Source organism: Malurus melanocephalus, unplaced genomic scaffold (assembly GCF_030028575.1).
Source record: "Malurus melanocephalus ecotype Western Australia unplaced genomic scaffold, MMel_1.1 scaffold_5, whole genome shotgun sequence".
Lineage (NCBI taxonomy): Eukaryota > Metazoa > Chordata > Aves > Passeriformes > Maluridae > Malurus > Malurus melanocephalus.
Window position 1 is genome coordinate 5154238 of NW_026623237.1, and position 12850 is coordinate 5167087.

Here is a 12850-nt window from a genome sequence, read left to right on the forward strand (position 1 = left end):
CCGGCCGCAGGTGACCGCCTGCCCAGCCCGTAATGCCCACTCCCCGCCAGCCGTGCTCCCCGGGGCCGGAGCTGCTGGGCTGTGAGCGAAGGGAGCTCGCAAGCRCTGCCCAGCCTACAGGTGCGGTGAGCGAGGGGCATGTGGAGCTCTCTGGGGATGCCCCGCCTGGTCTCTTGTGCCTCACCTGTTTGTCCGCAAGCATCTCCCGGCTTAGCCCAGCCATGTAAGGCCCRAGAGAAGGCCTTTGTCGTTATAGAGCTCAAACACCATGGTGAGAAATTGAGGGGAAATACCAACATTACAGGCAGCAAGGACATCAGTGCCTTAATTCTAATATAAAAATGGTTGTGAAGAAAAACCGTTGGTGGGAGAAGAGGGTGTTGTCTTGCTACAAGAGCAGTAATAGCACAATCCCRTTATTCTGTGAAGTGGTTACTGAAGAATCACACAAACAACATGATAGTGTTTTGACCTTAGTTTTGATGGGACATAGTGGTACAGATCAGATTATAGGGATTCCAAGCGTACRAATTTAAATTAAGTGGAAAATCAGAGACTTGATGATGGAGGAGGATAGAAATTACTCTAACTTAGATATGGTAAAGATACATTGAACTTGTATTCTGAATAGGAAAAAAACAGTAGGGAAAAGGTTTTCTCTCCCCACTGAGCAAAGAAGTGTCTCAGAAAGCATATGAGACATAAGTAGTGAGCCTTCAGTAAATAAAACAGAAAAAGACTAATCACCATCTAAAGTCAAGTGCAAAAGTCAAAAGGGTAAAAATGAAAACAAATGGAAAATACTACTTGRTGATTAAAGAAAGAGTGAAGGAAAAACAGGACATTGGAATGGGATAATAGAATACATAGTGAGTGTCTTCTCAGCATTGCTCCAAAACTACAAAAAAAAAGTTTGTCTCTTGTCAGTAGGGATGGAGTTGTTGAAGGTGGTGCTAGATGCAGAAGTTACTAGGTGAAGGGAGAAAAACTGCAGCCTAGAGGGGAGCAGAACTCACAGTGTTCAATGAATTTAGACTAGAAGATCAGGATTTGGAAGGGAAGCATAAATAATTTCAGTTCCAGAACTCTGAAAGAATGGGGATGTTTAATTGAAGGTCCAGAACTGGGTTAGTTTGTTGGTTTGCTTGGTTTGGAATTGAAATGATGCAAGACAGTACAGTATTCTTTGAAAACTGCAAATGTAATTGTCAACTGTGTTATTTAAAATAGCATCTTAGAWGGGTTATGAATTAGTTGGGCAGCAGACATTATAATATTGCATTAAATTGTGAGGAAAGCCATTTTGTGTCTGCTGGTGTTCAGTAGCTGGAGTAGCTGGAGTATGGAGTTGAATGACACTTGCTTCTGGGGCCAAGCCTGCTCTACAAATGGCTTAGGTGCCCTTCTTCAACCTGAAGCCTGAGCTGTAAACTCTGAGCCAATGGTATAGAAGGGACACTGGTTTTTTATAGGATAATCTGAATATACTGTGGCACAGAGAAGCCAATGAACCAGCTCAGACTCAAGCTGCTTTCAGAATAAAAGCTTAGGCTGAATTTCTGAAAGGGAAGAAGGAATCCTGGGACACCTGCAGAATGATCACTTGGATAGCAAGAAGAACAAAGATAAAAGGACGCAATTGTCTTCTAAAATATCCTTTCCATTACACAGCTGTCCTTGCAGAAATGCTGGAGTGTGCTTCATAATATTTTGCCTTCAAGAATGGTGTGTTAGCCCAGTAACACACAAATCAGAATTAGTACTCTAGGCTTACTCATCCTTCTGCAAAATAAAATCTGCATCATTAATTTAACTATTAAAACTATTCAGGTTTTCCTCTTGGCTTTAGTATGTAGCATGCTGACTGCAAAAATGGAAAATCAGTGGAAGAATTGTAAGAGGAGTGAGAACTTTGTYAAAGGTGGATGTTCTTGGACCGCAAGGAAATTTTTAACAGGCTTTTGTGAGACAGCTTGTGTGAGATTTTAGTTAATAACTTTGTGCCAAAAAAGGGAGTGGGTATTAATTAAACACTGATCATGATGTGGCTGAAAGTCACATGCACTGAAAAAAATCAAGATATACAGAAGATGAATGWCCATGAGGATTAGAGTAACAGGTAAGGATAACCATGAAATATGTTATAAGTTGCAAAATGTTGAAGCCATGTAAGATTAAGGGCAAATGACAACACATTCTGTTACAATCTGGAATCCATTCAGCTAGAAATGCCAGAAGATTTTCTGGTTGTGAAAACCAAGAAGACATCTGCCAATGAAAAAAAGCTGTGGCTCTTCAGTGAACTGAAAATGTGTGTACAAAGGAAAGGAAGCATTCACACTATTGCACAGTCCTTCAGCATGATTTCTCTCTGTGTTTATGGTCAGCTCTTTGTATTTCTGCAAGYTTTTTAATACAAGGGCTACTGGAATAGTTAAACTGATGGAGATTTTGACATAAGAAAACAGTCCTATAGGACTTGATTTATTTAGCAAGGGCTAAATATGAGAGGCTGTATTAATGTATACAGATACACTATGGGTAACAGATGTTCAAGYAGAAGAATCTTTTAAGACAAACATGAGAAAAAATTGGAAATAAGGTGAATAAATGTACACTGGAAAGCAGAAGAAAATTAATTGCATTAGGTTCTTGRTTAATCCCTTTGGTTACTAGAGAAAACAGGTTTAAATTCTGAAGGAGTACTACATAACCCTTTATACTAGCAGGGGTTTGACACACAGGGTGATATCAGGAACCTCTATTCCAAAAAGTTGTCTTCAAGATTATTGAAACATGTTTCTAAGACCATACTGTGAAAAAGAAGGTAAAAACAGTGTACATTTTCCTCCCCTAAGCCACCTGATGCACCTTAACTTCATCTTCTTTTCTTACCCTAACTATGATAATACCTCTTGCATGGGTGTAATCTGTTTATTTCTTTTAAGGTCACAGTCAACATGTAATCTTGAGTTCATTAAAAGAAGCATCATGTTCTCAGTTATAACTTTTAGGCTGTAGGGAACCTTCAGTCAACTTCATTATTTGAAAATCTGTAAGGCATACGCTGCTCCTAATTAGAYTGGTCAACAGTTGCACATTTCAAAGGAAATATGAAATAAATATTTCCAAGTCAAAGAACTTACACAGCTTGATTACTTATCTTCCTTCCATCTTTAGGACTTTTTCTCTAAGAAATCAGACTTCCTCTCTTTGCTGACTCTCATTTTCTTAATCTTTATATTCTGTGTCTACTTCACCTTGTCCAGTACAGAAGATAGTAAGAAACTGAATATTGTTAATTTAAATATCATCACAGTGATTTTCATTTTCACATATAGCTCCTTCATTACTTAAATCTAAAGTTCAGCATTTCATGTCATCCTTTTAGAAGAAACCCATACATTCAAATATGGTCAAGAAAGAAAAGCAAAGATAAAACTTTTCTGCACTTGATTCAATCATTCCAGCAATTTAAGAACAAGGTCAGGTGTGTCTTCACTTATTTTGGTAGTTTGAATGCAGCTTCATTTGTGCTTTAAAGCAAGAAGGGCTGATAAATATGAGTTTCAATGTGGTTTCAAAAATTACTCATTTTGTCCTTGAGAGAGATTCTGGTTCAATAAATTATCAATTTGCTTTAGGAATTAATAGACAAAGTTTTATGTTATAAAACAAGAGGTCAGATTTTGTACCTTTAAAATTACTTCCAACTTCAAAATAGGTAACCTCGGGGGAGGGGGTGGTTTGTATCCTTGAATTATAACTAACTTATATGTGAGTATTTTTGTAAAATATTCTGAAAGTATTAAGCAAAGTACCATTATGAAAGATAAAAGTATAGCAGGCTTCCATTTTTGCAGTTGCTGTGAAACATGCATTTAAGAATGGAGACATACGGAGACCTAATCTCCTGATATCTTGTAATAATACTAACTGCCTCTCTCCTAGTGTCTTAGTTGCTGAAGTACTGTGGGTATTTATGTGACTGCTGCATTTTCATAGGCATTAGCCCCAGGGAAATTTTCTCAAAATTAGTGTTCTTTTCCCAGAAAAGTTATATAAATGATCAAAGGAGTACATGGAGCAATATGTAAGGATAGAAATTATTAGGTAAACTTGAAAGCTATTGAAAGAGTTAATTAGTATATTTATTTAACTTGAAGCAGTAAAAATAACACAAGTAACAAAATAATAAAAATATTTTGCAAAAAGTGCAAAATAGCGCAAAATTTTCATTGGCCAAGAGAGTTTAAGGCTTCGATTTCAATCTCTTCACTATTTCATTCACTATATCGTGTTATAACTGTGTTTTCATTAGAAYAGGGATTTGATTGTAGTCTCCACTGTGATGAGTCCACACACCATGTCCAGTGCTTGTTAGAATAAAGACAAAAGAAAGGAAACAGCAGATTTCTCTCCTTGAAGAGAAGGTAAGGTAGAAAGGTACAAGAGCAACATAATGAAAGAAAGCCATTTAATYTAATACAAAATTACAATTGCTGATTAACAGGTACTTCTCTTGAGGCCTAACCTAAGAACTACTTTGGCTTTTAAAATTTGCCTAAGATTTCTATTRTTAGTGGTAAAGAGCTGAATTGTATGACTTTTTTTTTTTTTTTKTGTTATTACCAAACAAAAAGAACTATTTTCAGCATTTGTATTTCTTATAACTTTGAAGGAAATCTTGGAAAATGGAGCCTGAAGGTGACAGCTTACTAAAAATGTACAGGTCTAGTGATTATACCTTATTTTGGAGGCCTGAAAAGTTTTGGTTTACTTTATATTTACTGTTCGAGATCTTCTTTCTGTCTTGCCTGGGAAATCACCTTGTACTTGAGGAATTTTCAGCATTTGCATTTATGTTAAACCTCAAAGATATGTCRACTTTTTTTAGCTGCAGCACCTAAGAAAGTGCACCACAAAAACACAAACAGACTATAGACTTGAAATGAGTTGTATGAGTTACAGGATTTGGAAATTCCGTATTTTAAAAAGCTGAGCCATTTGCATTCTGAAGTAATAGAGCATCACAATGAATTGTTTGCCTTTACCATTGTAGTTTTCTTCCAATTAGAAAAATAAGATGGGTCATAATAGATACTGGACCTGGCAGTTCAAGGACTTGTTCTCCATTATGTCACCTAGCACCTAGCTTTCAAATAAACAGCCTTATAAGTTTTATAAYAGCCCAAACTTTCAAGTCCTCTCTTTTTCTAGTTTTCCCAAAGTTTTGCTTTTCATAGACTTTACTTTTTCTTGGCAACTATTGTGCCATTTGGCTGAAATAATAATTAAAAGTTAGAACATTAAAATCTTTCCACAGATCAACTGGGCAGGATGAAGGGCCAAAACTCTTGCCAAGTCAGAGTTTGTGTCATCATCCAACTCCTGAAAACATTAGTGCCAAATATGTATCTTCTGCATGACCAGAAACACTTCTTAAATGATCAGAACTTAAAGTCTGAAACATGGCCTAAATTTAGGTACACTATCTATTGAATTTGTTAAATGACCACTGCTAGAAACATTACAACCTTTATAGTAAAAGTTGTGGTAATTTAGAAAACTAGGTTTCTACATTTGAACGGAATGTGAAAAAGTTGAGGCAATATTTTTTGGTATTTCAAGTATCATCCCAAAGCCCTATAACCCTTGTTTTCTGCTGCTTTGTGTTCAGCATTAAAATGCTTAATGCTGTCATGTAGACAAAACTGCCTTGTTCAGCTTTTAATAGTCCAGCCCTGTGAGAAGGGAAGAGATGTTTTCCTCTTTTAGGCTACTGTTACCATCTCTTTCTTTGGAAACAGGGCTACATCTTCATGTATGTCAGAAAAACATTTGGAAAGTACCTTGAATGTCACTGTTCTGGCATTCTTACCCAACATATTTCTGTGTACCCTGAAAATGTGGGTCTTTTGATAGACTCAGTCAAACTAGAAAATCTGAAAATATTCTCCTGAGGGCTTATGTATATGCATACATATATGTCTTCAATTTCTTGACTCTTTTAGAGTAAACAAAAATTCCATGAAGAAATTTGGACATTCTTAGGACTCTGACTACAACAGACAACAATTTTTTTTTTCAAGCTGGGCTTCTAGTTTCTGGCTTGGGGGCTGGGGGAGGGATTTTTTTCTTCTAAATGGTAAACTGGATCCTTTGTTGCAAACTACAGTGTAAGAAGTGTTAACAGGAGACATAAATATAATTCTAATGCATTGGAAATGTTATCTGCACAATTTTCTCAACGTCCTTCCCACATTTATATTCACTATTATTATTTTTCTTATTGCTCCTTTATTACGAAATATTCCAAAGTCCATTGTTGATATGTCTCTGACTAAGGAGACATAATATTCTAGGTGACTATGGGTAGAAAAGTCTGGGGGATTTGAATTTTTTTGGTCTGAAAACTGGTGAGAAATTTGGATTCTTATGTTCARTTTTGCTCAATGAGTATTTTATAGCCATTGTATACTACTTTGTGTTTGCTCCTGTTAGAAAAGGATTAAAATTCCATCACCTTCAATAAGACATTGTAAAATTCAACTATTGGACACCATTGATTTATGATAAATCTTAAATTGAAGCCATGAATTAAAAGTGTTTGGGCACTGTGTATGTTTAGAGGTATACCAAACAGCTCTTGCTAATTTTAGGATGATGAAAAAGAGGAAAACAAAAATATTGTGGGTAATATTAGCACAATAGTYGAAGGCTAGGATTTACCTATCAAACTTTTGCTGTAAAGAGAATTTAAAGAAGGAGAATTATATAATATTACAGATCTTTGCAGAGAGCTCTTTTCGGGAAAGAAAACTAACATTGTAAAAAGCAGGCAAAAGTATGTTTGAAAGTGTAAAATGAAGTTGATACTATTGATAGATAATAGACAGAAACTTGTCTGCAAGTTGGTCATGTATACAAGGACCTTAAAGACAMGCAGAATGATGTAGTAAGAACAGGAGAGTTGCTGGAGGAGGTGCAGTTGCTGACAGCATAACCAGAGTGATAACTGAAAGGATGATATTAAGCAACAGCACTGAGAGTCTCTGTATGMGAATGGGGAGAGGGGAGGGTAGAGACGCTTTCATTCATTGAGGACAGATGTGAGGAAAACATTACAGTGTGATACAAAGTGATTACAGCCATTGAGTAAAATTTTTTTTTTTTGTTCAAAATTAAATATAAAGCAAGTATAAAGGTCATGATCTCAGTTTCACAGTCATCATCAAGTGAAAATAGAGGGCATGATGCAGGGAGCTATAGTGAAGGAGTCTCTAGAATATAAGTGTAAAGAGAAATGCCAGACAGTAAAATTAAGGTTCATGGTTTAGGTAATGTAAAAATGGAAAGGAGAAAGTAAAATGGAGTATTGCTTTGGAGGCAAAGGGAAGCAAATCTAGYAGGCCTCTTGAGGGTTTTTTGTTCAGCCTTTTTTTTTTGGATGTAAAAGATGGAAGTGTGGAGCTAGTGTGAGGGAAGTGAATAGACACAGAAGAGTGAGTAATTAAGAAAAATACAGAAGAAGAATAGTTGATCTCATTAGAAGATGGGTTCGGATGGGGCGACGAGTACTTGAGTAGGTGAGYGGATGAGAAATGTTTGTACAGGATGATGAAGGGAGTTACACAAGAGAAGATGGCTGTCTGTAAGGAAGCAGAATTTTGCATCATAATCTAAGTAGCATAGCATACCTAAAACTGAGGGGTCTACTACCTAGGATCCCCAATCTCAGGAAACTGCCATAATGAGCATTAAGTACTCTCACAGGCTCACAAGTATTTCAGCTTGGAAGTAATAATATGCTCCAGCCAGGTATGCCAGACATTAGCATGTTTAGAGTTGGTGCCTGTCTTTTTTTTTTTTTTCGAGGAGAAAATTAAGCTGAGGAATAATTAAACAATGTGAAGCCAGAGAAAATGATTTCTTAAGTAGCAAGGCTCTAAATGTCTTAAAATATCAAGACCAACCTTCCCACTAAAGGTTTGCATATATTCCTGTATTGYTATAAACAGGACAACAATCGTTTTCCCCATACAAGTCTGTGAATTAAGAAACTAAGATGTACTCTCGAACTGTTTGAAATCAAATAGAATAGCCCTCATGTAAGCACATTGCAACAGTATTTCAAATCCTCTTTTTTTTTTAGATATTTTCAGGAAATAAAAGGAAAAAATAGGATTAGTTTGGTTGTTTTGTTTTGGTTTTCTTTTTTAATGTCCAGTTTTAGTTTGAGATAAACCAACTACTGTTGCTTATTCAACTAGTATTTCAAAATTCAACCGGTCTAGTGGAATATGTCCCTTCACAGGGCAGCGAGGTTGGAACTAGATGACCTTTAGCCTCACTTCCAACCCAACCACTATATGATTCTAAGTCTCAAATGCCAGATACATTTAAAGTTGCGGGATTTTGTTACATGCTGATGTTGTGCATCTGCAGTTGAGCAAACTTAAAAATGGGCAAGGGTTGGTATCYAGGGACTGCAGACATCAGTTACTTGCCAATGTGAAGAGGCAGACTTCCTATCTGAGTCACTATATTAAAATACAAAATGTTCATTTACCCAGTGTTGATCTTCTGTCCCTAGCTTGGCCATGGATTGTCTATTTAGCTGTCATTTAGACTTCCCTATAATCTTTCACTTATGAATCTCCAAGCATGTGATGAACTACTGAGTTACAATTCTCATACATTTGGAATTAAATCCTCATCAAATTAAACCTTCATCTTGGACTCCAATATTACAAGCACAAATGACAATATGCATTTACCTGTTTTTCACATATAACTGAAGAGGAAATGTAAACCAGCTAAAGGTTAAAATAGAATTAATCCTCTTTCCTAAGTTAATAACTGTACTGCTCTTTATTTTCTGAACATAAGTCTTATTGTAAGCACTGTCAAGAGTTTTAATCTTTCAYAGGTTGTTTATAACCAAGATGGTGAGTTACAAATTCACATATTTAACTTCGTATATTGTGGATCCTTGTTTAGAAAGCAAGCTTCCTAAAGGTCTTGGTGGTAATTTGACAGACAAATATATACCAGCAGCAAATTTTTAGATTAAGTCATTATTAGTCTAACAGTATATCTTTTACTGGAGAACTGTTGACAAAATCAGGAGCTATTCTTCTCAAGTTTGCATTATTCTGTGACCCATGGGAGAGTTCAGTGGTTTGTACACACTCCAGTCAGATTTTTCCAGAGGCAATAGACATGAAGTACTAGACATGATATTTGAAAACATAGGTCAATGTGTATATCAGACTGTCGGCATGAATAATGAGTTTCAGGCAGTAAATAAATTAATTTATGAGATTTTTTTCAGAACATTTTCTTGCAAATGAGTAGCACATAGACACTTTTAAAACAACAGGTAAGATTATTTGGAGTTCCTGTCCTTGAAAAGGCTATGATTTTATGAACTAAGAAAAAACTACTTTGCATTGTATAAATCTGGTAAGATATATAAGGACCCCATTATATTTTCAGAGGTCAGGTCTAATCCACTGAAATGCATTAACAAGAAATGCTACTTGAAAAACTGAAGAAACAACCCCAAATCTSTGTCTACTATCTACATGCAGGTAAATAATAATCCTTCTCACCAATGAGCAGACATCCAAATATATGGAGTAGGACTGACCTTTCTTAAGTGGGATAATCCAAAAGCTTTCCTTGAGAGGAAACTGTCCTCCTGGGTGAGTCACATGGCAAATGTAGCAATGAAATTGTAGTAATACAACATTTGCTTTTCAATGGAGCTTATATAAGTTGCAGTTTCTATTGAATGATTTATCAGAAAAGACAYGAAAGTAAAACATGTAGTTTGGTGGAAATCACAAGCTACAAAAGGATGAAATATCTTACCTTGGAAGGCATTAGTGTTATTTTGGCTCATATTTAATAGTTTAAGAACAGATTTGAATTTAGCCCAGAAGAGAAGTTTCAGTACACTATTTTTTATCTGCTTTTATCATTAGTTATTGACTGTTTTGAATTCTTGTTTTAAACTTTTGATATATTTGCATGACCTCATAGGGCTTGCCTAGGCCCCAGTGTATGGCAAAGCACCTCCAGAATTCTAATCACACATTGCTGAAGTGAACACGGTTTGGATGCAGGCCAAATGATGGCTGCAGAAGGAAAATGGGAAGAAAGATTGTATAACATCTCAGAAAACTGCTASAATGTCTGATAAGCAGTTCTTTAGATTATGTATTGGAGTTTCAGAACAGGGCTGAGTAAAACTGAATCATGTTGGATCAAAGTACCATAGAAATAATTGTTTTGCATGACAATTGTTAACTAATTTGTACAGTTACTGAAATATTTTTCGTAGCATTTTAAAGTCTCCAGATGCCAAATGTGTATCATGATTTTCTTCTGCCGCACATAAAATTAATTTATGAATATTGGCTTGCAGGACTATTATCCTTCTAGCTAATTCCCAATCCAACTCAACTTGTCTTTTCCTGGGCTTCTTGTCACATTCCAGTTTTCCCTATGCTGTTGATGTTATGTAGGACTGAAATGTGGAATTATCTACAGTTCATAAAAGGATCAAGTACCTTAGGCTGTTGTGTTCATCTGTTATTAATGGACAGTAAATGCAAATATGGACTAACAAAAGGCAAAGGATAAACACATTTAAGTCAGATCAGTTCCCAGAGAAATAATTTCAAAACTTGTCAAACAATTCTCAAAACATTGAAGAATAATGATTTCCCATAGATTCATTGTATATATTCTGGCACTGTAACTTTTCCTTTATACAACATTTTTATAAAACTTGAATAGTAATTTCTACTGGAAGATCTCAAAGAGATTTACAGACATTAATACAATATGACTTGTACCACTAGTATRAAGAAAAGAAGCTGGTTTAGCTATTTGTTGCAAAAAATATATCTTTGCCCCAGTTGTGCTCTTCTGCCAGCACTGTTTCACAAAATGCTTCATTCACCAATTTCTAATCATTCTCCTGCATTTGCATTCCTTTTACAYTCCCTAGTTTCTGAGGATGCTCATGGCTAACCTCTCAGATAAGTTAATTATCCTCAGAGGGCTTGATCCTATGTGGATGAAGCCACTCACTTTTGATCCTCCCTGCTGCTTCCAAACATTACTGCACTCCAGCAGTCCTGTGCTTCTGGAATTACTTCAGAGGGCTACTATGTCTGGTTGTAACATAGAGCAGTTTTAGACATGTCTAAGAGACGAGGAGGAAGTTTCTTTATTCAGTTTTTTGAACAGTGAGCCAGGCATCAATGCCAATCTTTTCTTGGTAATCTCTTAGTTGTGATTCAGTGTTCAACTCTCCCCACACAACCCAATCTCTTCCTGCAGGTTCACAAGCCCTTCCATACCTTCCAGCCCTCAAATTTTTTTCAATTTATTYAAGCTGATATAATTTTTTATCTAATCATATTTTTAAGGCTTTAGAAAGTTTCTCTTCCTCCTACTATTATTATCATTTCATAATATTATAGTTCTTATATGTAACATGATATTGCATAATTTTATATATGGCAGAGAGACTACTGACTACTCAGAAACTTGGAGAATTTCTCATGAGAAAATTGTGTTTTCATAAAAAATGAACCAAATACAGAGAAAATACACATCACATGAAGTTCTCTAAAGAATATATCAGTTTGCCATTTGATTAGTACTAAACCTTGCTTATACCTAAGCAAGGTAAAACCAATTCCACAAATAACAAATTTCCTTGATGGTGGAGGTTTTATAATCCAAACTTTCTGAAGTCTCCCACATGAACTTCATCTGTGGCAAGTGCCCTTCCAATTCCCTACATCAAGAAACATGGATAGTCCTTTTCTTGCCAATTCTTCTTGAATTGTTTTTCTGCCTGCTCAGCCAGGGTCTTTTTTATACACCACCTTAACTTTTTCTATCCCTATATTTTTCTTTCTCCCAACTCCAACTTACATTTTTGTGCTCCTGACATTAGCCAGTGAGGGCTCTAGCTCTAATGCTCTTAGCCATGACTGTGTTATCCTTACAGTTCTATTTATATCCATCCTTTATTTTGAGCCTGGCCCTGATTACTGGTTGTATTGCTTATGTCTCGCTCTCTGGTACCCTTCCATTTTAGCATCTTAATTCTTCAGTAAAATATTAGTCGAACAAGGTAARTCTGCCTATAGAATTCTATTTCTAGAGCTAACCAATTCATGTTTGGTGATGAGACATTTGCCTTTTTGTTTTTAGCAGTATCTATAGCATGAAATAGTTTTCACTTACTGTTAAAAACAGTCCTGAGCCAGACAGTTCACCTTCAACTATGAAAACAAAGATCTTACCCATCCAACTCTATATACTGACCATGTTGTCCCCATAAAAAAACTCCTGAAAATGGAAAAAAATGTGGAAGACTGAATTCAATGTTCTCTGTCATCTTTTTGGGGATGATAGGGTATCTGTGCTGCAGGGCTTCAGCTAGTCTATCTGCATGTCACTTTGTGCCAGAAGATCAAGAATTTTCCAAATTCTGCAACATCTCACCCACACTTGTGCATCAGAGGCATAAGCACTGAATAAATTTGCTGCTCTTCTGTTTTTCAGTTTGGGGAGCTCACAGATATTTACAAAAAGAAATTAAATGTCAATCATTCAATTCCATAATTTCTGTTTTGTAGATGAGGTAAGAGACCCAGAGAAACGAAGAATTCTGTCAGAAACTAAACAATATTTTCCTGTTTTATGTACGTCACTATTTTCATGTCTTGACAAACTTGATCACATGCAATTAAATTGTTACACCTTTCTGGATCTGCCAAATTAATGGTGGAGGAGAGGGAGTGGGGGAGGAGAAAGA